The sequence below is a fragment of the Amblyomma americanum genome, chromosome 7, assembly GCF_052857255.1.
Source record: "Amblyomma americanum isolate KBUSLIRL-KWMA chromosome 7, ASM5285725v1, whole genome shotgun sequence".
In the NCBI taxonomy this organism is placed as follows: domain Eukaryota; kingdom Metazoa; phylum Arthropoda; class Arachnida; order Ixodida; family Ixodidae; genus Amblyomma; species Amblyomma americanum.
In genome coordinates, this window is record NC_135503.1 from 86,024,087 (window position 1) to 86,046,204 (window position 22,118).

Here is a 22,118-nt window from a genome sequence, read left to right on the forward strand (position 1 = left end):
AAACAAATTAGGCCTAGGGGCGACCTCGGGATAGGGCACTGCTACAGCGCCGTCGTCCACCGCTCGCGCGGGCGGCACCATTGCGACAAGCTCGCAGTATCCAGTGCTGCGAGCGTTGCAGACTTGTTGCCTTCTTTAACGATGCAGCAGGGGCCTGACCTTTTTTGACGTCAGGGCGAACGCGCAGCTTGAGCATCGCGGTAGGGTACTGCGCTATCTGTTGCTGCGCCGTCGGACGGCACCCTACGCTTCCTATTTTTGTCTTGCTCTTGAAACACGATTTTATGCGAAAAATTTTGGTTGCTGACGCGACTATCTCGTGCGCTTTTCGTACTCGGACGCTCACGGGTGCTTTCCGTCCCCAGACGCGGCCGTTTTATCTACTAACGACGCAACTGTGGTTGCCAAGGTGGTTTGCAGGTGGTTTTCACTTCACCACTGATGTTCCGGTTGATAACAAGATTAAGTTTTTAGATTTGTGTTTGACTATAGACGAGGGACAAGTGTGTTAGAAGTACCCACCACAGGCCGAAAAACCGTTGCTGAACTATAAATCACATCATTCAAAGGTAGTAAAAAGCGGAATTGTTGTTTCATCTTTGTCATCGGCGTTGTCAAAATCCTGTCAGCATGCTATGAAACTAAGCTACGACGATCAGGCTAAGGCTTAGGGATGCAGGTTATCCAGATGAGCTCATCACTTTGGGTTGCAATAAAATAGTTGAAAAGCTAGAAACCTCGGCGTTGCGGCCTTCTTTATAGAAAGAACAGAAACGGAAGAAGTTCGCAGTCCTTCCCTGTGTACATCGCCTGTCACATGGTCTTAAAATGTGGCCCATAGGTATGAAGTTGATGTTGTTTTTTAGGCACCAAATAAGCTCACTAAAAATTGTTCAATTGTTGAAAGTAAGGCTGGCAATCCTAATAAATCTGTAGCGTCTTGTGGCATTAAGCATGGTAAGAAATTTTTGCCATGCTCTGAGGGCGTAGTGTATAAAATACTTCTGTCCTGTGGTAAAATTTACGTTTGTCAAACGGGACGGCGCATTAACACAAGACTCAGAGAACATCTTAACTCATTAGATTCCACCCGCTCCACTAATCAAGTTGATCATTACCGAGAGTGTGAATCATGTTTTCCTTCCTTATAATATAGCGACATATTGTATAAACACCCGGACCAAATGACCAGGGAAATCGTAGAAACCTACCAAATGATAAAAAAAACAATATTGTGCGTCAGCAAACCTTTCCTGCTCCTGCCTGACAGTGAGGTTGCCTATCTTGACCCAACGTAATGCCCGTGCCTTCTGGTTTTGTTCGGTTGTTGCCTCTTCCCTTATATTTGCCTGTTTCCTGTGACTGTCTTGTGTCTTGTGCTTTCTACCCTTGAAGTCCCCGTTTTCCGCGCTGTCATTTTTAAAAACTGTATCACCAATTTGCCCGCCTAGCTATCGTGCAAAGGTCGGTTCGCGATAGCGGTCGTTAGCGGCGTAATCGCGGTTTAATTCGTCCGCCGTGTGATCAGCAGTAACCACAGTTAGCGAAAACCGCTCTTACCTGACCGGCGGTCAAGCGTCCGGGCCACAAGGGACGGTCTCGTGAATTAAGAGCTCTGAAATCAAACAAATCCGAGGCCGCTTGCACTGAGAATTCCAGCCATACGTGAAGCAAGTCGTCGGCATCGGCAGATGTGTCGCACGCAATGATCAGCACGACAGCAGACGTCTGAGGCAGCCAGTTTGTTTACCCTGACAGTGCGTTGCGCGACACCGCTGCCAGGTGATGGACGCATGCGCAGTCGTGTCGTGAAAAAAAAGCGCATTGGCACTGACGATGGAAACGTTGAAGACGCGCATAACTGGCTCCCTGAATCAGTGGACACCTCAATTGCGCTTTCAGGTATGCGGCGATGGCGTCCACCTGCGAAGAACTGTACTTTCGCACAATATTTCGTGCTATAGCAGCGCTAAACCACCAGTCAATTTTTTATGCCATAACTCCAGCAAATGCGTAATTTCTTGGCAACTATTCGGCTTCTTGTTTTCCTGCGCCATTGTTACAAGGCAATATTATGTAAGCTTTTTTTGTTACAGCTTCGCACCTCCAATTAAGGAAGAGCAACTCTTTCTTCGGCAGCGTGATGGAAGGTGTGCTGACGCATGTCTCCTCTCTGATGTGGATAATGTAGGCTTCTTAGATTTCCCTGGCCTTTAGCGCAAGAAATGTAACAGCTGAAAGGCCGAGCTAGGTCATAAGAGGCAGTGAGAAATTAAAAAAGACCAACCAGGGAAATTTACGAGGCGCTTCCTCCACACGAGAGCGGATACTTGCGTCAGCACGCCTTACATCACGCTGCTGAAGAAAGAATTGCTTTATCTTAGCGCTTAAGATTCCGCGTCCAACTACCTGACTGCATCGAAGGGTTGTCCCTTTAACCACGTGATGTGTCATCTTTCCTGGACGGTATATATTGCTCAAGCAAATAAAGCGCTTCTTTTGGTTGCAGTCAGCGCCTGTCTTCGTCCATTTTCTGGTTGCGCTGCCATCGTTCCTTGTAATATCTTTTCCGTGAAGCCAGTTTGCCTCTGGTATCTCTTTCTCCTCCTCTACTTTTGAATTTACAGATAAGAGCACTGCCGGTGCCACACTTCTATCTATTATACAGGAATATAGAGTGCCTTCACGATTACTTTTGCTAACATAGAGCCACTTCTGGTGTTTTGTGCTGTGATTTAACATTAGCATATTGCTACTGCAGAGCCGTTAAGGGGGAATCAAATTTAAATGTCATTTCAGAGCTTTACTTATATATGATCAGTAATATGGCCATACATCGTATCCACATACGTTACCGATGGAAAACAAAGGCTGCAATACGTTGCCAATGCATAAAAATGAACGCCGAATTTGAAGTACCGCGCGTACGTTTGGGTTCGATCGCCTGTAGTGGATCCATAGATTCACTCCATGGGGAGCAGAGGTGCAGCTCGCTTCTTCGGATCTACACCGCTAATATGGCTGACTTCTTTTGGAGGCTCAGAAAAGATAGCTGCAAAGAGGAGGTCGGATAAAAGCAAAATTTTCTGTCTTGTATTCATGACATCAGGCTTGGAGCAAATTTAAAATGAAAATTGCTTTTCGATGAATTAAAGTGACGCAGTAACTGTCTCGCATATCTCGGTAGACACCCGAACCGCTCCATTAAGGGAAATTGGAGGGAGTGAAAGAAGAAAGGAAGACAGAGGTGCCGTAATGAACTTCTCCGGAATAATTTTCACCACCTGGGCATCATTAACGTATACACTGCCATCGCATCACACACGGGCGCCTTTTGCGTTTCGCCTCCATCGATACGCGGCCGCCGCGGTTAGGTTCGAACCCGGGTGCTCCTGCTTAGTAGGCTAGCGCTTTAACCACTGAGCCACCACGGCGCTGCGCAGGTTCCCGTTTCTAGCTCCTCTATACACACTATGAACTCTTTATAGACGTAACGCTGCTAACTGGTAATCGACTACACTAAAAGAAATTTGCACCGTTAAAGGTGCATATGGGCGTTATGACTGCCACCTTTGTACCCTCCTAAATTGGTTCAGTGTATGGCCGGCAGACATGTACAGTCGGATGTGATAGTTAGTTGCACCCTTTTTCCGACTGCTTTGCAGTTTTATGTCCTCGTTGCTTACGCTAGTCATTCTTTTTTTGCGAGCACTCTAATGGGGAAGTAGAACAGTCTCTATGAAAGTCTGCCGACGGCCTTCCCAACTACATTTACAGTGCCCCGATGTGTCTTTCATAGTCTGTCTGAACCTGTCTGCAATGAAGTCACATTTCTGATTTGTGCATGATGTCCAGATCATGACTTTTTAAAAAAAATATACTCTAAAAAAGAAAAGGGCTTGCTAAAGAGGACCGGCCTTCATCAAACCGACCCGCACTGTGACACGATGCCAGCATGTGCCCCATATTTTGGTCAATGAACACAGCCACGTATTAGCTTCACAGAAATGAGTTCTACAAAGATACTGAAGTTACAGAGTTCAACACAGAAGATGCCATGGCTGCGCGCAATGTTTGCATGTCTTTCGCGGACGTGATGGATTGTGCGCAAGGAGTGTGGCTGGTCATGTGTGGCAACATGAATATATTAAGGGCTCCTAGATTAATAAACCTTGCGTGTGTCATGTATTAACATCATGCTCATACACTCCCATCAAATGAAGCCACGGATCCTCCCTCCTTCTTTTTAGTTACCTTGCGAGGCAGCTATTGCCAGCCATGGAGCATGCGACTCGCCAGGCGGCCGACGCTTTAGTTGTTACGTGACGTTGATGTGTCACCATAAGCTATCTGACGAACAACCGCGTCCAAACACAAAGACGTAAACGTGTTCCGCGAAGGAAGCATAAGTCTTAAAAAGCCAGGAGCAAACAATTGTGAGGCGGGAATCTGCAGTATCAGCTTGTGGTGCATGTGTAACATTTTCATTAAAATTTCATGATACGAGGATCTATTTCGCGAGCTTCCCTATGACTGTCGAAAATTGTTGAAAAGCTATTTAATGATTAAGCACAGGTATTTCCAGCGTGCTTGAAATAGCAGAGAAATGCTACTCTGTGCAGAGTACACACTACACAATTTCTCACCCTTTAGGGTGTAAATCAGCTGTCCCCAGACGAACACCTTTTTCCAATTGTTCGGTGCTAAAAAAGGGTGCAGAGATCAGCACCCTTAATGAAGGGTGCACTTAGTGATACTTTAGAGGATGTAATCGTTGCGCCCTCATTAAAGGGTACTATTTTTCCATAACACCTCTACGAATGCATGTTGGAAGGGTGCTCCACATTGATTCACCCATGAAGCAAAAGCCTTGGATTGATGCGCGCCATCGAAACTTTCATTTTGCAGCCTTCCTGAAGGGTGCTGATCTTTGCACCCTTTTTAGCACTAAAAGGGCGTTCGTCTTGGGGACAGCTGATTTGCACCCTTAAGGGTGAGAATTTGTTTACTGTGTACTGCGTTTGAGGGAAGAAATGCCCTAAAAAGACGCAGAAAATATGGTAGTGAAAGAAAATGTGAAAAAAATTCAGGTTGTGCATCATCCGCTGCGCAGGGCGAAATCTGCGTATGCCTGCTTCAAGAACAGTTGATTTCAAAGTGTTTGGCCCACAAATTGCTATGAAGGTGCTGCTCTTTCGTTTAGAGAAATCATCCGTTCATTAATAATTTGAGGTTTTTTCATTCTTTGCAAACGCCTGAATCTCTAAACGAAGTTCCAAATCCCACTCTTTATTTGTGGTTCCACGCTGTGCTGCACTTGCATCATGTCCTTCCAACGATTTCATAAAATTGCATCTCCAGAAATGACATACTCGGAAATGTATATCAGCTGTTCTCTGGCTCGTTCAGAAAGTCTTGATTAGATGCTTATTTGTTCTTTGTCATTCCTACAAGATAAACGTTTTTTTTTCTACACGTTCTCATTAGCTTGGCATCATTTTCTCTTCAGTTTGTTTATTTATCAATGCGAAAGCATCATATGGTTATGTCGCGTAAGCAAGAAGTGTTCAGAAATTTTGCCCGCACGATTATGTCGTTCTGTGGAGATAAATGTGCAAAAGTTTGATTGTGTTAAGTAGCGCGTGAGTAGATCTTCAAATGGAAAAGTTTGCTTGATTTATTTTAATTAGCTAGTTAATTCAATTGAATTAATGAAAATAAAGGCTGTGTTTGAAGCAGGTTTTGTGTGACTGATTCGTTGAAAAACGATGTAATTGCGTGAAAACGCTTAATTAGTATAAAAATCAAATGAACACAAAAATAAAGAAATGAAACAAAAACAAAAAGGTTAGAGATAAAGATGAAAACGTAAAAATAAAATCAACGAAGTTTCAAATAAAAAAACTTAAAAAATAATGAAAAAGGGATTGATAAAGAGAGGAAAGGCAAAGGCTTTCCCGTTTGCGCTTTTAAGCAGACTTAGATGCAATCCTGTAATCGTTATTTACTTAATTATTTATTTATTTATTTGTTTGTTTGTTTGTTTGTTTGTTTGTTTGTTTGTTTGTTTGTTTGTTTGTTTGTTGTGACCGCAAATGTCCCTGTTAGAGGTATCATGTAAGGGAAAGTACACAAAATGAATCAAAAATTAATTGCATAAGCTGTCCTTGTTCACTCCTGCAAGATCAGGGCCCGCGTTTTCTCTTGTTAGCACAGTGTTTGCAACAGGTGAGCGTTCGTTTTTTTTTTTTTTCAGGCAACCTTGAGGGTATGAATTCACTTTCAAATAGTCGTTGGGTGGCCTCCGTTTTAATTCAGGGCACTAGGGAAGTGGCATAAAGAATGCCGATAAATTTATAAATTTATTCAATACGTAAAGCGCATGCTTCTCAGCGTTCACATTAGGTGTGAGTTCCTGGAACAGAACTGGCGATTTATTAATCATTTTCAATAACCCTGCTTTTCAAAATTCTCACCCGGATCGATCACAGCGTAGTGTCGGCTTTTTCTGTGATGCACACGTCACATCTAGGCTGACAGGGTGAAGGGCGCTGTCATCACCGCTGCACTTAATTGCCGTTAGGGGACAGTCGTGTGTTCTGCCTTTGTTGCTCCACGATTGTTTGTGCCTGAGGCGCAACTACGCCCGTGCACAACCGCGGCCTCCACTCGGCTCGCTGCTGCCGTCGTCCGGCATTCAGCAGCCGGTTTCTACACTGGGTTTTCTAGTACGGTTCGAAGCCTATCGCAACGTCACCTGCAAAAGCTGCACCAGACCCACAATGCACTCGCCAGCTGTTCCTACTCGCATCGACGTTAGCTCTTTATAGGCTCATACAATGTTGTGACGCGCTCCCTGTTCCTTTTCTCTGCTAATTTTCGCACTGACAGTCGCCTCGTTTTTCCGCGTCACAAAAGTATTGCTGCTGGGTTCAAAATGCCAATTTCAAGCCTTTGTTTTTCTGCTTTTTGTGTAACATACGGTATATATTCAGTAAGCACGTACTTCATGCCATATTTCATTCAATTATCTATTGTATGCGATGAAGCAAGCTCTAAATTGGCGCATAGCACGGAGCGGAGGCCTAGAATGGAAATAGAGGGGGGATAGGGGGGAGGGGAGTATTGGCGCTTAAGCCACTGCAACGACTCTGGTGACTGCTCAGTGATAAAATATCCGTGTCATTAAAGGTTCATAAGATTTTTAAGTACTGAAGACCCTTGCGGGTGCTTATCTGCCATTTAAGTTCGAAAAGTACTGAAAATTGCAGGCATCCAATGGAATATTCCATAGTGGCCGGCCAAGTGATACATACATCAAACGCTACAGGAGACGGGTTGTCGATCATATCTTCTGAATACGCTACACAGACTTTCGTACGCGCTCTGCAGTGCTTAAAGTCTATTTGTGTTTTAGCCTTAGTGAGGCTCCATGATCCTGAGCCCCCTTGAAGGGTTTCCAGAGTGGACGCATTCGCAAAATTCCACAGGCTTTTTCAGCCTTACGTGAGCCGATGCAACATTAATAATCAAATATCCAACAAAACAATCCAATATGATTACTGTATATTGTATGAAGCAGTTGTACTAAAGGCCGCACAAAAAATGTAACATCCGGACCGTTGAAGATAATGTCAATTACTATTGTTATTCAGCGGCTCATCAGCAGACACGTTATCAAGCAGATGCTTCATCTATGACACTCCCACGAAGAAACGAATGTCCAGCGAGCTGATTGCTCGTGAAGTTTCAAAACATCCATGGCCAGTAAGCACGAAATAGAATTCGACGGACTTGTCACTCTGCATTGTTGCAAACTGAATAAAGCTATTGGTACAAAAACACGCCGCAATAAGTCGTGGGCCTCAATGCAAGACATGAGCGGGGCCACTTTCTACCACATTGTTACGGCGTATCGACAGGAAATGGTCTTCTAAACCGCTCATAAAGTTAAACGCCGTCCATAAATAGCATAAGTCTGCTGCATTATGCTATTTTCATTTGCACCTTCCTATCGAGAGAAGAAAAAGGAACAGAGAAATATCCCACGTGACGCACGAGAGTGTAATTTCGGACGGAGGAACGTGAGAAAGTGAAAGGAGCCGTCATGTGGCCAGCGATTTCCTGCCACCCTTGAGCCGCTGGGCGCAATCTTTGGTGGTAATCTTCTCATCAATCTCTCTAGCTCTCCGTGCAAACATCACTCTTTCCACACCTTTCCCGCGGGCCTTCCTTCCACGTACACTCGGAGAGCGCCGGAGGCCACGGAAAACACGACAGAGACAGTGACGTCATTCCATTGCGAAGCCCCACAGATCACGAGATACAGCATTGCGCAGTTTCTTCAGTAAGCGCAGAGCAGTCAGCTTAGCATTCAACGGTGGAGGTTGCGCTACGTGGAGGTTCCGCCGCTTTCTTTCGCTTTCTGTGGCTGCCGGCTGACAGACAAAAAAAGTACGGACTGCGGAAGACGAGAACTGAGGCGCGGAGAGCTGGTCACGCTCGCTCGGCACGGAAAGTAAGTTTGAAGTTTCCAGCAAAATTGTCGCCTGTTGTTTACCTATTTTAGGCTCAACAGTCAAACTTTATATAACGTCTCGTATAGATGCTCTTCAACGCTGGGACGTTCTTCTTTAGTGGTGCGTGTTGTGTATACGATTACTCTATTGCTTTTTTTATACAAAAAAAAATTCCGAATGCTTTTCTTCCTCTCGAAGACAGTTTTTTTTTTTTTGTAAAGAAACTATTGCACCTGCTGCGATCCCATATTCAAAACTAAGAGGATGCAAACCTGTGGCCGTGCAAACCTGCTCTGCATGTTGCATTGTATTGAGTGCGGCATAAAGTGGATTGGTTTGACTATAACGACTTTCCGGCTGCGACACAGCAACTACAAAGCCCGCCATTAAAGCGTTTGCTAAACCTCCATTCTGTGAACGTTCCTCATTACTTAAATATTTTCTTGACCGTACTGCGATCACACTTCTCTAGCACGGTCCAAGTACATGTCAAAAACTCGAAATTTACTGTATTAATTGCACCGCTTTTTGACGTCAACTCTTCGCATTAAACAAAGTTCGGGCGTCTTTCTCTTCCTTCAAAGCCCACCTTTGACCAACAGCTGCTCGCAATATATAAAACGCCCAAGTCATGGCGCAGGCGCGGAAAAGTTTTTCTTGCCTTGTTTGTTTAATTTAATGCCGGTTTCCGCTTAGTTTCGTCCTGCTTCCAATTTCTTATTGTGCTGAGGTCCAATGGTCGTTGTTCGCCCTTTCCCTATGTTTCTTCTCGCTCCCGCAGAATCCAGTAGCCTTGTCAATTACTTTCCAACTAGTTTTACGCGTTCCCTGTTTTTCTTGTCGTTGTTCGCCTCTTCCGTTTTCCTTCACTTGTCCTCTAAATTCCTTTTCCTTTTTTACTAAGAATAGCAAACTTGTTTATGGTATCAGTGCGTGTTGTTTTTTTTTCTACTTACCTTCAAATTTCTGGCAATGTATTTGTGGTATAGTACTGAAAGTGACAGAAAACATGCCAAAATAGCTGAGCCGGGCTCGCGAGACGAAGCTCCCTAACCAAATTATAATAGCTAACATGCACATGTTAGATTAAGACGCCTGGTTCTAATTACAGACCTGGAACTAGCCGTTATTGAAGCGAAAGCTTCACTACGCCAGGTTTTCAACAGGGCAGGTCAGTGCAGTCACGTGACAGGTCAAGTGAAGTCATGTTTATTTCAGCTTTTGCAGTAGAGAAGCCATGGGTGACAAAAAAAAGCGGTTCGCAATGACCGCTTGACAAGCTTCGTCACCCGTAGAAGTCGGCAGCATTAGCAAAGACAGTTACACAGGACAGTCATTATGCATTGTTAGAGAAATAAAAAAAAAGAGAAATGACAGGTAAAAATATTTCGACACAGTAACAAAATACAACATAGTCAATGAACAGTTCCCTAAGTGCCGGAAGAAGTCACGTGGTGTCACCTGGTGCCATGTGGCAGGTCATCTGACCTACTGACGTCATCAGAACCTGCCCACCGCGGCAGGTGGCAACTGCCCCATCGAGCAACAGGCACTTCACCGACACTTTAGACAATCCGTTCGGCAGTGTGTGTGGCGTTTGTGAACGTAGCCATACAAAGGAAGCTTTCGCTTCTCCCCTGGGTTAACCAAAGTTAAAACGACAGCTAATTTTGAATAGTCCTTAGAGTTTATACATTTTTCGGTACTGAAACTATGTATGTATAAATTTCACAAAGTGTATTGGTCAAGACGCCGCCATATGGTTCTTTTTGTTGCCTTTATGTCGAACCTAAAATAGTGGCCGGAATCATTTGTAAAAAACCCAGAAATATATTTTCAGCAAGATTAAAGATGAATGCGTTGTTTGTGGTGGCACTAAAGATCACTTTAAAAGCGCACTTCAGTGACCGAACTTGGAAGTCGTCAGTGTCACATGACAATCTCTTTACAGTAGAGAAGGAACTAGTGGTTCGCCAACTGTTGCAAGTGCCAAAAAGGTAGACTGATAAGATTAATTCAATACATTTTTTTCAGGTTTTATCATGATCTCAAATTCATTATAAAACAAAAAATGCATCAACTTTCAATATTTATTTGATAATTTTGCTCATTTCACCTGAATTTTTTTTCACCGATACCCCCACACCAGTAATATCCTCCTAGGATTCGGTAATTTTTGCGGAGAAATTTCAGTGTCCAGTCTAAACTGTTTTAATCCAATTATGCAAGTATTCTTTCGTCATGATGGAGAAGACGCCATGATGTTGAAATAGGTCTTTTCATCAATAAATACTACAAGTGGATAAATACTTTGACCAATAAAATCAGTCGTGCGGAAGTCGCTATCACAATGAAGTCATTCAAAACGCGAAATCAATATCGGCTAATAGAGAAACTTGCGGAAAGAGTACATTCGGCTCACATCCATCAACGCAGTATGCGATGTGCTCGGCCGCACATGCTTGTGCAGTCGATAGAGAAAGCGCCTTCATGAAAAATGGCTCTAAACTGTGGCACAATCATCCCATCAGCGAGCTTCATGTCCGCATCTCCATCGTTGGCTGCATGGCATGCAATGAACCGAAGGCAAAGAAGCTTCAGCGAGCTACCACCGCTTCAGCAGAGTGGCGCAGTGGAAGCGTGCTGGGCCCATAACCCAGAGGTCCGTGGATCGAAACCACGCTCTGCTAGTAATTTTTTCTTTAAAAATTCTTTTTTTGCTGTCAGCTCGCCCGCCACTGTGTGCGGCTGCAACATACACGCATTTAAAGAATTGGCCTATCCGTATTTTCACCAACCGCCACAGAAAATTTGATGCGAAAATTTTCGCAGCAATAGCTCTTGAAAATTTTTTCCGGGTACAAGGCGTTCTTATTTGGCACCGCGATATACCATGACCAAAAACTCTCGCTTCCTGGCCAGGGAGCATTTGCCATGAGAGTCGTCGTTATCACTTTTAGTCCCATTTCTGTGAGTACCACGGGGGATATTTTTCGATGTAAATAACCTTATCGCCCATTCAGTAAGCTATCATTTGCGGACAGACCGACGGGTGTTTCTTTCGGTGTTTTCCTAAGCCAACAAGGCGTGCATTAAAACCGGCCATTTCATTAAAGAACTTGTTATATTAGACGCTATATTGATATCACGAAACTGTGCTTTACATTACGCCGTTATGTGAAAAACAGCACCGTAAGCCTTGATTCTCCATGATTCCTATCGCATGACGCGCGCTCTATATAGCTTTACATTGAAAAAACTCATAAGAAAGCTATATATGCTACGCTTCACAACGAAAATAAAAAAATCTTATTTTTACCCGTTCTTTACAGTTATTTCTTCTTTACATTCCTATCGGAAGCATTTTCGCATGCGTGCTGGAAAGCCCCTCCTGGACAGTTTCGCTATGCGGTATTTCATTCTTTTTTTGGGTTCGCCTACGGTGACGCCTAACCGGACATTTGCACCCTCACCACTGCCCAGCCCCGCAGGCGCGCAATGAGTCGTCGGCTCCCGCCGCGCAAGGCCGTTCTTTGCCAAGGCCAGTCACGAGCAAGAGATCTCATTGCGTCAGCGAGGGCAGCACGTGTTCAGTGTTGACATGCAAGCAGCATTCCCGCTTCAAACATGCAGCAGAGTGGCGCAGTGGAAGCGTGCTGGGCCCATAACCCAGAGGTCCGTGGATCGAAACCACGCTCTGCTAGAATTTTTTCCCCGCTCTTTTTTTTTCCCAGACCACAGTCAGCGCGCTGTTCTAGATGTCTACCTGTTTTCTGCTATGCGTACAGCTTACAAAGTTTTTTTCAGTACAGACTGCGCTGCAGCCAAGGCATTGCGCCACACATATTTGCAGCATTTATGGAACTAAGCTGAACTAAGGTCAATACATCCAGCTCTTTTTTTTTTTCCCCGACCACAGTCAGCGCGCTGTTCTAGATGTCGACCTATTTTCTGCTATGCGTACAGCGTACAAAGTTGTTTTCAGTACAGACTGCACTGCAGCCAAGGCATTGCACCACACATATTTGCAGCATTTATGGAACTAAGCTGAACTAAGATCAATACCAAACATAAAAGATGAAACTGCATAGCCCGTTCTTTAGGAGACCCGTGTACTGGTGTGTCCCGCTATTTTCAACAAGGAAAGGTTCTGAAAAAGTTCTTTCTGGAAATGCCCAGATTAAGGCGACTTCCTACACTTTGGAACACGGTAGTTGGAAAAGAAAAAAATTCTTTTAAAAAAAGGTTTCTACAGTTCTCATAAAACTTGTTTTAACTCATATGATTTTTTTCAGCCAAATCCAAAATACCAAAAAATTGGCGCGTCTCTTTTCGTGTGGAATGACCCTAAAGCTGTGTACGATATTCTTGCCTGCTGAAAACTTGCCAACTGAGCGCGTTTTTATGTTTCGCTCATGGGTCTTTTGTGTGTTTTTACAAGCGCACGTGTTCGGTTCGACGAGGTTCATTTTGCGAGAGAAAGAATTTCCGAAAAATTTTTTATCTTTCGAGCTTCTTCCTTCAGTCAGCAACACCAGAATACTTTTGGGAGCAGTTTCCTTTTGTGATCAAGTTTTTTTTTGTATGTCTAAAGGACTGATGCTAGGAAACGTGGCCCGTGTCAGGTTTTTCTTACCAGGTCAATGGTACAACTGCGTGCTCAAGAATGGCATGGGTTACACAGGGCTAGGAAATAAAGAGAGTTTGCACGTACTTCGCCTCCGACGAGCGACGGGCGGTATTTTCTTTATTTTTACTGAGCAACAGCTGCATACAGTAAATGAGGACAATTTGGCAAAGGCCATCGGAATCACAAAACATCACCCTCCCGGTAATCCTGGGTATCCCGTTCGGGTATGGTCACTATGCGATAATATTGGTTTCAGGCACTGTGAGGCCAACCAAAACAACTACCCGATACCTGATTTAATATCTGCTTCGTGCCCTTGGACCCAAGATATTAAACTTAATTTTGGAATATGGCGTAGTGCTTGGCTTGAATCACTCTGGCACGGGTCGGCCCGGTATTGCACTGCCGCCGGGATCGGCCCGGAGCTTATTAGCGCGCGCCTTTTCTTTCTATCTTTGCTCTCGTATCCTTTAACTCTCCTACTTTCAGCACGCGGCAGTGAGCGTGGTTCAGCTTGAGCCAGTAGGCAGGCCCGTGCACTTTCCTTTTCTTTTTTCTTATCAGCAGGCGGCGGCAGCAGCAGCAGCAACTCCCTCTCTACCCTGCAGGTAAATGCGAGTGTTGCACGAGGACGCGCTAGCCGCACACGGTGACACCGTTAAGCCCGCGAAGACGTGGCGGCATAACTGAGCAGTCCCCAAATAAGATCCCCTCCAGTAGAAACTAAGACCGGTTCGCTCCACGAAGCAATAGAGGATATCGTTTCACGAAATCAAACTTGCATAAGGTTCCTTGTCCTAACACGAAAACAAATTATTACCAGCAAAAATTAAACGCATAATACTATGATAATCGCAAACGCGTTTCACGTAGCACTCCTTAACTTACACATCATAAACTGCCAGGGCAAGATGTTCTAAACTCTCCCATAGGTTGACAAAGGAACAGCCCTGAAGAAAGAAGCTACACTATAGTTGCTTGCCCGACCAGCAGATAGCCCTTTAAGCACCTTTTGCTAGCATTCATCGGTGTTTCAAACCTCTCTGAAGCGGCTTCTTATTAGGGATTCAGTATTGGTTGAATGATATATTTTATATATTTTTGTATGAAATCGCAAACGCGGAAATAAAACACTTATTTTCTTTTTGTGAGCATTTTTTACGCAATAAAGTCCCCCTCTCCAGCCAGGAGTTGAGGGCGTTACTGTTCGCCTTCACCCCGTTCTTAATTTTCGTCCTATCATGGGCGTTTCTTACTGTGTCATTTTTCTTCTGTTCTGAATTAATATTAGCCTGCCGTCAGTTTTAAACGACGTATTCCGCGGTTATATCTATAACTGCATATTTAAATAAACAATGGGCAGAGTGAGAGGCCGATATAACGTCGCCAAGGCTGTTCAAATATCAATTATTTGAGGATAAATTTGGGATTAAACACTACCGTACTGCGCTACCGGAGATCCTAGTAGCTCAGTACGCGGCTTCGCAACATTTAAAGATATAGACTCCAGCATATATGTTTGTTTTTTTCGGTTTCCACCGGCACACCTCACATCGACCAGCCAAATTATCGACCAAGACATTGTTTGTGGGAGACAAACTCTCGACGGTCTTTTGTCGGCATTTCCAAAGATGCTGTCCTTGTATTAAGCTCCACAGTGGCTCCATAGACTATGAGACGCCATGTGCGGTGTGCTCAGCTAGACGCCGCGAGCCGAGCTCAAGACCTCAACATGAATGAGAAGAATTGGGCGGCCAGGATGAGGCAGGCAAACGAATACTTGGTGTGATAGCCAAAATATAAAAAAGTGTGATTTGGTTACACAAGTAGAAGTTATTTTTGTGTGAGATTGATGGGGTTCGTTATTTAAGTTACGCCAAACGCACTTAATATGGACCTCGTCATCCACTTTAAACCTTGGAGGAGGGAAAGTAATGCGACGGTGCTGAATCTCCTCTGGAGGAGTTGTTCTCTTTCACAAAATTCAGTGCATCATGAGCAAGAGGTTTTCCACAGTATTCTTGTAAAGGTTATGCAATTTACGGAAGCAATATTTAGGAGTTTGGATATATGCTTCAACAAAACCACGACCCAAAGTACTCTTCGGCGCTGGTAAAAAAAATTCGTTGACAAAGGAGCTAGTTCATATAGTGGAGTGGGCAAGCCGATCAGCTCACGTTAGTTCATTACAACATTTTTTATTGGCTTCGCGCGTCGTCCGAGACACATACAGTCAGTTGCGCCGAGGAGACATTCGACCAGCTGCTGAAAGAATAAGAAAACATAGACCAACCATTCATTGGCAGCTTCCTGGGCTCCATGCCTCGAAGGTATCAAGCCCTAATTGACGGAGAAGGCTTGGTACCGCTATCACTTATTTCTTGATATCACCTATCGGAGCAAAAGCAAACATAGCAGGGGCAGTAGAATGTCAGGTGGACGTATATGAGTAGGAAGTTTGCGGGGATACAGGCAGTTAAGACATGATTAGTTCGATGGCTGAGGGAGAGGCCTTTGACCTGCAGCGGACGTCGTTCAGCTGATGGTGATAATATAACCTCTTCGTTCTTTAGTAGCCTGTACCAGTCATTCTCGTTGTTCTCAGGAGCCTCCGAACGCAACAAACGAAAGAGACGTAGGTCGCGAATTTAAAGCAGCGGAGTAAGAACGACTTACCAAGCAACCATAAAGTTCATTATCCATTCTATCGCCGTCGGGTTGTGGGCATTGTATTCTGTCACATGGCGTCGTGGTATCGTGGCAAAGTTTCTTGTTCACCACAATAATACAGCATTACGGCATCTCGGTGAGCCTTAATTTGCTTATAACTTTAGGGTAGCCTAATAGCACCGGCAATTAATTTCCTTCATTCTCTTTGCAAACTTGAAAGCATTTGGCCGAAATAAAGAAAGCTCCAAGACCTGCGCCATTTCACTGCTGCGTAGGTGAGACAGCGACACTTGTAATGCATGAAACACCCTGCTTCCATGTGCGCAGTCGCTTAGAGGTTGACCTGTACCCATTTACGGCAACGTTTAATGTTTAAGAGGTATGAGTTCTGTAGGTGGTAAGGATTTTATGTTTAGGAAGGGTGACTGTGGGACCGGTCCTCGTGGGCGGGGTCGTCAGTTCTCGGCTCCTGCAGTTTCTGCTATCCTGCGGCCCCTCGCGATCAGCCGCTGTTGATGCCCAGGCTAGAGCTGGATAGAGCAGCTTTCCATGAATAGGTATTGTGTATAGAAGGTTGAGCGGGTGGAAGCGAGTTGGCACTTGTACATGGAGTAGTATGGAGTTTGTTGGGCTCTGTTGGATGGCGGGCAGTGTGGCGGATATTGTGAGGGGAAGATGTGCTCGTGGTAGAGGCTCGGGAAGGAGCTCGACTGGAACTAGCGTGGCGTCCCGCGAAAGCACTAGATATGATCTCAAGGGATCTCACACCCTAGCAGCTATGGCTTCCAAATCTCGGCCCAGCTGGAAAAACTGCCCGCTGACGTGACGCCATTTATTCGGTGGAAATTCCCTCATGCTGCTTTTTCTGAAGAACTGACCTGGCAAAGTATTTAGGGCGACAGCTATAATCGGGGCGTTCAGAGCTTGTCAAAATCGTCTCTTGCCGATTGTAAGTACGAGAAACTCGATTGCATGTCCGAGAAGCGAGAGCACTCCGTTCCCGTGGCACCGCCCGCTCATCGTCGTCTTCTACGCAGCACAAATCCCTGCTTTGTCCCCGATTTCATTGTAGTAAACATTCTTTGCCATTTTTTGTTCACAAAGCCGTAGACAGTGTGAGCCTCGTAAAAAAAACACAGCCTTAGTGGACATAAAGGTAAAGTAACAACAATGTTTTTTTTTTATTCAGTAGCTACAATTTATTTCACGCTCAACTCATAATAGGCCAGATTGCCGCTTAGATGTGAACGCTAATTATGAAAACCTATCGCCGTTTTCATTCCTTTAGCGGCGGCCGAGTGGCATCTAGATGAGCTGCCAGCAGACCAAGGAGGAAGCAGATGCTTTGAAAGGTGATATGAATTTGGGTGAGAGACACGCATCTACTTTTCCTCCTTCGCCTCGGATCAAAACAAACCAGAACATGTCCTGCTTTGAGTCTGAAAACATGTGCGGTTTCATTTCGCCGTCAACACGGCATTCCATTAGCGTTGCTTATTCCCTTCCCCCTCCCCGTTTTTTTTTCTTGATTGCAAAAAAATAAATCTTACTGTGCACTGGATTTGCGATGGCCCCAAGAACTAGTGTTGCTAAGAGAAGGCACGGAAACACTTGAGGCATCATACGCAGCACTATTCTGCCAACACAGATTTCGTTCCCCTAGCGGCGTACACTTTTAATTAGCTTAAAAAACGATGCCGTGTTCCATTGCACCTGTTTTTATGTATCTTGCTTCCGTAGACACACATTGGAAAAAAGCCAACAGTCACTGAAGCCCAGGAAAACATGAGAGAATGTTTCTTTCTTAATTTTATAATGAGGAACAACGGGAAATTACAGCGTGAATATTCAATGGGTGAAAGAGAAGTAATTTGAAAGTAGAATGAAAACAAACACATGCCAGCGCTGGGATACTTTCCATTGACCTTTACCGATTGGGATCCCACTGCGGCATGTGGTTGTTTTTTTCTTACATTTGCTAATCACTTATCTTTGAGCAATGGAATATTTACACTGCTAATTTCCCATTATTAAACCTTACGAAATTTAGAAATAATAGAGGAACATTCTCCTAGGCGTTGTTTCGTTTCAGTGGCTACTTCCTTCTTTGATATGTGTCATAACCAGGCCTTGATTTCCATGAACCTGTCTTTCGCAGACAGAGGTATACCTTTTAAACGTGTGCGTTTTTTGTTTCAAGTGCAAAAAAAAGGTTCGGTAGAGTTTTCTAACCCGTTGCTGACAGGAAGATATCAGTTTAATAAGCGGCTTCGCTCAGGCTTTTCTCAGTTGCTTTCAAGTTTTGTGTAACCAGCAGCAACCATGCGGTGGATTTATTTCTTCATTCAGCTGAGCCTTACTATTTCACCATAAATTTTTCTGCAACATAACCTTTGCAAATGCTGCCAATATTGCGATCAGCGTTTTTCTTTTATTTCATTTTTTTCACCAACTAAACACGACGACTTTCATTACAAAGTACAAGCAGGAGGTGAAATCGACTCATGCGTGCCGTATTGGAGCAAGGTGTAAGTCTTGAATACTCGACACATCATTACTTCTATTTGATTCGTGGTAATACCTTTGTCTGAAAAAATAGCTGTGATTTTGAAATACGTCGAGAACTTAATGTTCTGTTGGTTTTCGCAAGCCATGGCGCACGCGTGCATTTGCTTATGCTTTTCTGCAGACAAAATAAATCACACTTCTTGTAGCCACGCTCAGCTCTAAAAAGCACGTACTTGCCTGCTGGCTTCTGCGTTGATTGCTTTCGCACGCTTATTCGCCAAGCTTGCAGAGAACGGCGCCGTGTGAGGCAATAATTTATTTCGCAGTAACCCGTTGCACATGCAGTGACGCCGAAGCAAGCACATTCCTTCCTTTGGAAAGCCCGATGGCCAGACCGTCTCATGAACCGCCCTTAAATTATTTCTAAAGTGCCTAAGAGCATGCCCACGTTCCCGGACGGTCCTCGGTTGCTTAACTGTGTGGGATCGGCGAAACTCCAAAACATCGAATCACTTCGCACACAGTTCAGCTACGCCCTGCGGTCAGCTACCTTAGTGGTTGTTTGCGCGTTACTCGAATGTTTGCTTTTCATGGGATCGAAATACTGACGTGCGAGTGCTGACAGGTGGCCGACGAGTATAAGAGCGTGGGGCCACCTTCGCCAGGCACTTATTGCCGAGCACTCCTCTGGCTACAGTACTGCAGCGCCCTTCGTGTGAGCTTAACGGTAAGTGGTGCCCATGAACTTCCGGCAAAATGCAAACATTCTACTCTGAGAACATTACCGTGCCTTCCTCCTTGCTTGAGAAAAGAGGCAGGTTATATTTTTCTCCGCTTCATCATTCTAAAAGAAAAAGTTTTCTATTATAAGCAACTTCTCTCTTTCTGGCGAATTTAATTCAAAAAGTGCTCGAAACGACCAACAACCTGCATGGCAAACCCGATGCAACCGGCTTTCTCTTGATAACAATTTTGCCCTACTGCTGAACAACATTCTCGCGCAGTGGTTCTTTGTAGAAACTAGGCACGTCAGTCTCGATGGACTTCACATATGGGGGCCAGCCATCTCTAGATTGCACAAAATATTGTTGCCTCAAAGCTTCAACAGCGAAGTGTTGCGGAAGCTAGCTATATGCGAATAGCGGACAGCAGAATGAAGCATTTTGAGCAGCTTAGCAGTCAGAAAGCTTTGAGATGTATGAGACCACTAAGCATCGTGCATCGTAATAGAACACTCCAGGCAGCTGAACGTATACAAAGAAGCCTTCGTCTTATATTGCTCCAATTAAGGAGTAACGCCGATGTTTCGTTAAAAAAAAAAACGTTTGTGTAAAGCGCTCTTTGTACTGGGTCTGGTTTTGTAACGCGTACTACGAAAATAATTTCCATGGCCAACAAACATACTAAAAATTAGTTGCGCCCCTCCACCTTAAAACGTAATTTTCAAATCCTATTTTATTGTCCAGGGTAGTAACCCCCACAACAGCCTAGAGCTTTTTTGGTGCTAAAGAACGTGTTTCATGATTTCATTTCTTTTCCGTAGTCGCTGCTTCGAAACACTCAGGCGACATTGACAATAGAGAGAATACTGAGTTTCTTTCCTTGCCCTCGACGCTGCACTCTGTTATCATAGTTTCGTTTTCACATCATCAATGCTGACGTCCTTAAAAGCTCCCATACTCCGAACAGCCTTACCTGAAAGTGGAATGACCCCCTTTTTGTTTTACCTAATTTTTTCTTCACTTTTTATTTTCTGCGCTCTACTTCCTCTGCTTGACCTTCCTTGCGATGGTCAGCAGCAACATTGTCATTCAAACACTGAAGAACTCTACAGCTTCTAGGTGACTCTAACCTTTTGTGCATATTGCGTGCACTTCCACGGCAATCGATCTCTCCATTTCTCTCGCTGTTACCTGCAGGAATCCGCAGACGCTAGAGTAAAACTTCATTAAACCTTAGTTTTCAGAAGCTAATTCTTATTTTTTTAGAGCTGTATTGGAAGCAACTTTTTATCCTCGACACAAAAGACCCCTTATTGCCTTATTCACTCAGATGACCGAAGCTGCGATTTCAGCAAAGCAAACTGCTGGCCATGACGCGAACTTGCCTGTTGCCGGTTGCCTCCACACCAAAGTGTTGAAGGATTTAAAAACAAATTATAAAATAAATTAGAAAAACCGATCGGCGTTACGAAGGGGAAGGAAACAAAAATGCTCGGCTCTATTCAACCAGACGAGTTCATTACGTGACGCTGGTCCGCATCATCATTTCTTTTCTTTCAAGGACGCCAGCAAGAACATCACATTGAGGCCGGGGGGGGGGGGGGGGGGGAAACGAGGACCATATGGTAAACATGAAACAGGCACGTAAAAAGAGATAAAAATTTAAATACTTCTTAAACATGGCGATTTACACTAATGGATGTGCACGAGGCAGGCCTTTTCGTTGTAACCTTGTCGAGCGTCAAAACGGGCCTTAGATGACGTACTTCCTAAAAATAAATGGCCAGGAAGAAAGTTCGACATAGAAGGCCCATTTCCTCCGTCTTCATCGTTTTTACCAGAATAATATTTATCTAAGCCATGAAAACAGCATTTCAGCTGCCCATGTGTGCTGGTTACTGGTCGGGTAGGAAAAACTGCGGTATGCCAGCAGTATGTCATTGAGGGAGCGTTACAGGCGTTGAAAAATTTGCAGGAGACACACATTTACGGACGCCCAGTTTCGGAATTTTCCCCTTCATTGCGAACAAAAGTTGTCGCAAGAACTGGACCAAAGCGGTGGTTTATGAATTCGCGTACTTTATTGAGAAAACAGCTTTTCCCCAATAAAAGAATGTTTATAGAAAGGTAAGGTGCATTCTTCAAGAACATATCCACTGGGAATATCAAGAGAGATTTGAAATTACTGACATTTGATTCCCTTAAATGAAAGGTTTACGCACAACGCCAGCTCCTAACTGCAGTCACGCGAACTTCATTACGGTAGGTGTTCCATAAATCGACCTGAAATGCAAACTGTACTGTTTTTCTCTAAGCTGCCATCAGAGTTAGTACTGCTTCACTTTCACCGGCACAAAACGTGCTTACTTTTTGAAACACCAATTCTTCAGCTGCAGCTAACAGAGCTAATAATTTTTAAACATCACAAAAGGTTGCACTAATAGTCTAAAACAGATTATTCCCGCGAAAAGCTGCTCGCAACAGAGAAGCCACGTCATCATGATCGATACTGACTTGGTGCCCTTAGGTACCCGCCGCGGTGGCTCAGTGGTTAGGGCGCTCGACTACTGATACGGAGTTCCCGGGTTCGAACCCGACCGCGGTGTCTGTGTTTTTATGGAGGAAAAACGCTAAGGAGCCCATGTGCTGTGCGATGTCAGTGCACGTTAAGGATCCCCAGGTGGTCGAAATTATTTCGGAGCCCTCCACTACACCACCTCTTTTTTCCTGCTTTCACTCCCTCCTTTATCCCTTCTTTTACGGCCAGCCTTCTTTTTCAGATGTCCGCCGATATATGAGACAGATACTGCGCCATTTCGTTTTCACAAAAACCAATAATAAATTATAAGAACACTTTGAGTTCCTCATTGGGCGACAGCTAAGACACTTTTCTTGCGGTGACCACGATGGCTGATAATTTTAGAACTAGCCCTGCTGACGCCATCATTCACACCGTGGAGTGACGCACGGCACTTTCCTTTGACTTAGCAAGCCGAATCTCGGCCACTTCGGCGGGTGGAACGTTCCAGCGTCTTCCATGGCGAAGGAGCGCCTTGCCCTGCGCGGCCT

At 44.5% G+C, this 22,118-nt stretch overlaps 1 long non-coding RNA gene and 2 other non-coding genes across 5 annotated transcripts in view; all 3 read left to right on the plus strand.

Annotated features, from left to right (window-relative positions):
* Positions 1-8,258: 8,258 nt before the first annotated feature.
* Positions 8,259-22,118, plus strand: part of LOC144097308 (uncharacterized) — a 16,280-nt gene continuing 2,420 nt past the window's right edge. The window contains exons 1-2 of one of the 3 annotated variants that reach the window (XR_013306975.1): positions 8,307-8,518; positions 17,108-17,186. This is a non-coding gene — a long non-coding RNA (uncharacterized LOC144097308). Of the gene's footprint in view, positions 8,519-13,713; positions 13,758-17,107; positions 17,187-22,118 lie in introns of those variants that run through there. The other 2 variants (XR_013306976.1, XR_013306977.1) reach the window with 2 other exon arrangements.
* Positions 11,138-11,209, plus strand: TRNAM-CAU (transfer RNA methionine (anticodon CAU)). The gene has a single exon. It is a non-coding gene; the product is annotated as a tRNA-Met (tRNA).
* Positions 12,151-12,222, plus strand: TRNAM-CAU (transfer RNA methionine (anticodon CAU)). The gene has a single exon. It is a non-coding gene; the product is annotated as a tRNA-Met (tRNA).